Here is a 6,000-nt window from a genome sequence, read left to right as displayed (position 1 = left end):
TTGTTTGATTAGTTGACAGTTTATATATTAAATTTTTAAACCCTTGAATGTTGCTTCGAAAATTATTCGTTTGGTTAATTAGCTATTTGGTTTTTGTCACTGTTTGATTAATTATCATAATTTGAAAATATTTCATTCACTTAAGTACTTCAGAATTCATATTTTCTGATCAAACCGTTACCACTAGTTTACTTACATCTTTTGTTTAATAATTCTAGAGTCGAAAGCTGCATAGGCAACACATTAGAAGATCCAGTAAATCAAACTGGTGATCTAAATGAAATACATAATTGAATAAAGCAAAGAAATAAGAAATCTGTTTTGTAAACATCTTATTTTTATTGCAATGATTTAAAAATGTTTTGTTAGTTATTAGTGGTGTATTTTTAGCAATAAGTATTCACTGAATCTTCACAAAATTGTAATGACGACAAAATATTGCGAAGAATTACTGCAACTACCGAATAATTAAAAGTTCCCGATTTTGGATATGAATAAGGGAAATCTGCGAACGACAACAAGGCACACGATCTCAACTTTTTTCACGAAAGTTGTTTTGTACTCTGGAAACAGAATAAAATAGGTGAATTTAAGTTGTTATGAGAAGGCATATGATTTAGTAATTCATAGTGAAAAAAGAATGAAACAAATCAGTGTAAAAAATAAAATGGAAGTTAATTGATGTGACCAAAATAGTATAAGAAAATTTCATTTGCATATCTGCGATAAATGTAAATGATGTTGACAAATTACGTCATTATTCATAATCATAAGATTAATAAAACATTAACAACATATGCAACTACAGGCTTTTTCCTTCTTTTATTTATGAAGCTATTTGTTAACATATACTAGAGAATGTTCAATGGTCGTCTTGGTTTTTGGTTTCACAGTGTTTCAATGCAACATGCAAATCTAAAGTCAACTGAACCAAAAAGAGAATTTAACGGATTTATTTATTTTAGTTTCTATTATACTATATACTGTGTTTTTATTTATATTTAACAATCATTTTAGTCACTATACAATATATTATAATGATATTAGCTTTCTAATGCAGCCATTCTTATAGGATATTTGGAAAGTGTCCACATTTTCTGAGTTTACATAACTAGAATACAGTCGAGAAAACAAACAGTTGCATAGTAAAATTGTAAACCATTTGGTAATTGCTTAAATTGAACATGATGGAATTTATTTTCCATTGATACTAAAAAGGCAGGTTGAATAAGAATGAAGATATATTTGTATGCCTATCTCTATGATAAGGGAAAATACACAGTAAGACCTGTTCTCTGAGATCACGTGTCAAATTCACTTTATTACAATAATATTAACTTATGTATTATATCGGAAAGACTCCGATATGAAAATGTAAATGGTTTGTAAACACTTCTTTTTACATTTACTGATAATAAATGCATGCTGTCTTTCAAAAACATAAAATGATTGATTGATTGTTGGGGTTTAACGTCCAAGTAGCAATATTTCAGCTATATTCAGACAATGAACATGAAATGGATGATAAAATGAACATGAATGATGATGAAATGAAAAAAAAAAGGATGGGGCACAAGGGTAATAGGGTCGACAAATTTAGATTGCCACTAGCAAAAGAGAGGGATGGGTAAGGTCGAGCAATTTAGCCTCCTGTGGCGGAGCGCAAAGGTGCCTACTCCTATCGAATACCACAGCAGGGTTCTTTAACGTGCAAGGGACGTGGCAACTTTCCCAACACGGTGCACCACTATGGTTTGCGGTCAGATTTTCCGTATTATAGCCTGACAACCCCAGCATGTAACACGCCAGAGATACCCCATTCCACCACCTGGTGCACACATCCCAGTTGCTCTGTGGGCAGAGCGCCTAGACCCCGGTTAGGCTTCTGAGCACTATTTAGTCGCCTTTTACGACAAGCTTAGCGCTGCTGCAGGACTATTCTTTTGACACTCGGACCTGCACGGGGCTCAAAAACAAACATAAATAGCGGTGAAGAATTTAAGTTTTGCTTTTACATCCTCATTCTGATAAACGTTGTATCATATTACTTGTTCGATTTTCAACAATGAAGCCAACTTAAAATTATGACTCCATGACTCTTATTGTTCACTATTTAAATCAATTACTGAACTGAAAAAAAAGGATTAATGATAAACATTTAACTTCGTAGCATTTGTGCTTATAACCACATGCATTCGCTTTAATATTCATATTTCTCTGACTTTTTAAAAAAAGATCTTGTATTTCATCCCGGAATAGGTTCATTATTGTGGACTTATTTATCAACTTCTTGTTTTACTTCGACATTAAATATAAGAAAAGCATTTGTTTATGTAAACTAAAAGACAATAACTGCAATTACATAATTTAACAAAGAGAATTATGTCCGATCATTAAATATATTATGTACACAGGGCATTGTTCTGGGACCAATGAATTGACACATCTGATCGTAAGATCATAAACATGTCGAACTTCTTGGTATTTTATTTCTTCCTCTATGCTGTTGTCTCGACTACTTTATTGCTTTCCAATTTGTACTGTGTATATTATGCGTATTGTCTGCTCATAGGTGCATGTAGGTGCAAACCAGTCGGTCTCTACACAGGACGATAAACGGAATGGGAGGTCAGCTTTGGGAATTCGAATGTCAGAATGGTTTATTTATAAGATTTTAAGATAAAAAGAAAATGTTCAGAACAATTAATAAGTTTATAAGACAACAACCGAAAGAGAAATAACAACAACAAAAACCAAGCAAAAAACAAAAGTAAAATAAGCCTTAAAGGGAAAAGTAAAATGATCAGCCCACTCATTCAAACATAGGACAAATGCCAATGTGCACCGAGATAGTAAGCTTATCTTATTTTTGTGAGGACTCGTATACCGGGTCGCTTCTATTATAGCCACTGGTCTACTGATGGTGGCAATATCACACTAGACAGTGATTCAAGTCTGCTATGGATGTGGAAACACTGATTCGATATTGATAATGGTATGCTTGAAATGTGATTTTATAAATGGCTTATAAAATATTAATTATGCTACTTTGTCCTATTTGTTAAAAAGACAGCATTTATTCGGAAGAGTTACGTTTCACATTTATATGCCATCATTTTTTGAAGTAATTAAATTTTCCTCAAGTTGTCTTAAGCCTTTGTTCCCGAATTATATTTTCTTTATACAAAATTCAAAGCTTTTCACGTAAAAAATACTTAATTGAGGAGTCTAAACATTTCAAAATTTTTACAAATAATGGCATTAATTGAAATAAAAGAGATTATCATTTTTCAAAGAATTTAACAGATTTGAAGAGGACCATGTTATATCAACAGAGTACCTATGTAATTGAACTGATATTCTCGGATTAAATATCATTGTTTAATTCTGTCCTTATTACAAGTCAGTAGTAGTCCATAAATTATTTTACAGTTGAAACATGGGATAAAAGTCGAAACGACTACATCTATTGACACAGTTGTAATGGATATCTAAACGTGTATGTAAAGAGCGGCGCTTTTGGTCAAACTTTCATCACTAACACTTATGATTAAATGCATAATATGAAGAACTAGCGTCTTTCCTTCATATTAAAAGGTCAACTTATCCGCTGGAATAAGTTCCAATCGATGCAGATTAAATGCAAAAATAAGCAGTCTTTATTAGTACGATGTAAAAGAGGAAAAGCTTGTAGTATTTGAAACCAGTATGCTTTAATGTCATTCGTGAGATTTTAACGTCACTTAAGCGGCTTCCTTCCTCTTGGTTAAAATGATGCGTTAATTTTTCGCTTACATAAAGTGTGAAATTTCGAATTTAAACTTAGATTATTGGTTAAAGTCACCACATTGAACGATTTGCGGTCAGAACTAAAACTTCAAAAGAAATTTGTCTTTCAAGTAAACCCCAGTAATGATTAATTCCCAGCACGTATTGTATGATTTTTAAAGTTCTACTATCAATCATTGTCACACGCCAGAGTGTTAAAAGATGGGAGGATTAATTTTACAAAATTTGACAGAAATTGTAAAATTTTAACAGAAAGTCTGTGCTCTGAATACTAATTTAATATGCATGAACTGATGGCAATATCTAGCATCATAATTTTGCTTAAGCTATTATCATGAATCTGTTTACCAAATTTACATGAAAATTTTAGAAATCCATCTCCATTATTTATTCCATGTACTTACTTAAGCAAAAATTACAAATTTGCAGAAAAATTCCCTAATAATTTGTGACTTGTACGAACAAATGTTAAAGTTGTATGTAGCTCTCACCGATTATTATTATGAATATTTTTTTTTTATAAATTTCCATAATTTAACTTTAATAACAACATGCTTTTTGCATGCTGTACACTTTTTTGGCTCTGATGTTTCATGCCAATAAAACCATAAAAAAACAATACATTACAGTACAGTTGGAGCACGTCTTCAAGCCAGGAGTGAATGCGGAGAAGATACAAAATATGTTTGTGTTAAGGAGCTAGACGTAGGGTAATGGACATAAATCTTGAAATCAGTGATATGTTTGTATCATGTTTAATATCACCAAAAGCATATCAAGCTTTCATTTGAAACCGAATTAAATCCAAGTTGCTTTGATGCTAACATAAGATAATTGAGGGTAAATACTGAATAAAAACGTTCCAATGATTTGTAAGAGTTGTGTCCCTTTAAATTAACATAGTTTAAAATGTAGGTAAAATTTGGTATGTCATTGTTAAATAATTTATCTCACGACAAAACAGGCCACTAGAATTTATTCTATAAATTTTGGAGAACTCGTGATGCATTGTGCTAGATTATGTCACATATTTGTTCTTAGAGTAATAACGTAATCGTTGTTTAATAATATCTTGATTCGAATTGTATACTTAAGGAAAAGAAAGCAAACGGTGAAACGCAACATATGCACCAGCGTATAACTTAAATACAAAACTTGTAAATACTTTCAGAGATCACCAAAACTGCAATATGGCATAACATATGATGCAGGCGTAACATGTATGAGTTCGAAGGTGTAAGCCAGAGAGACCTGTTCGATAGATTTTGTCGAAGTTTTGGTTTCGTTATACTGGGTTTGTGACGACTTGTCTATGGGCCGCGTTGTCCATAATTTGCTCACGCGGTACTATATGGAACATTGTTGAAATATTCCGATTGTCTATTTTGTGTAAAGAGAAAGAATATCATTGCATATCAGACACTTACTGACAATGTGGAAGCAGGCCATCAAGGTTTCTAAGTTCATAGGTTACAATAGTATAAAGATGACCACTCTATTATCAACTGAACGAGCCAAATGTCATATTTTCCTACCAATCTTTCCCTAAAAGTCTTATATCTAATATAATTTCTCAATACTAGAACCTTCTATCTTATGTTTTTGATAACGAGACTAAAGTGCTGTTTAGATCAAAATTCAAAGATCGACTGTCAAGAAAAAAAAATAAAGCAAAAATAAAAAAAACAAACTAGACAAAAACAACGAGCAACACACAAAAACTGAAAGGAAAACACAGAATATAATAAATGAGCGACTTACGCTGCAAAAAAAATTTGAAGCAATTCTGGAATGTTTCCTTTGATTTTCATAATTTGCCTACCGAGTTGTATGTCCTTAATAGGTATACCGAAGTATAAAATCAAGTGATAGAAGCAACACAAAGGTACAATGGTCCTCACTATAAAAGGTCCTTCAGTCGAATGATTGTGCTGTATTCGTGTGACAGAGAAATAGAACTTCGCGATACTTACCGAACTTTAGGCTGATCAAATTTGGATTGATTGATTGATTGTTTGGGTTTTACGCCCGAGCAGCAGTATTTCCATTTTATTCAGGCGATGAACATGAAATGGATGATAAGATGAATATGTAATGTTGATGAAATGAAAAAAATTTGATTGCCACTGGAAATAAGGAGAGGAGGGTAGGGTCGGCAATTTAGCCTCCTGTGGAGGAGCGCCAAGGTTCCTACTCCTATCGAATACCACA

The sequence above is a fragment of the Perna viridis genome, chromosome 7, assembly GCF_037379345.1.
Source record: "Perna viridis isolate PV_CMFRI_1.1 ecotype Kerala chromosome 7, ASM3737934v1, whole genome shotgun sequence".
NCBI lineage: Eukaryota > Metazoa > Mollusca > Bivalvia > Mytilida > Mytilidae > Perna > Perna viridis.
Note: the sequence above shows the minus strand (reverse complement) of the source record.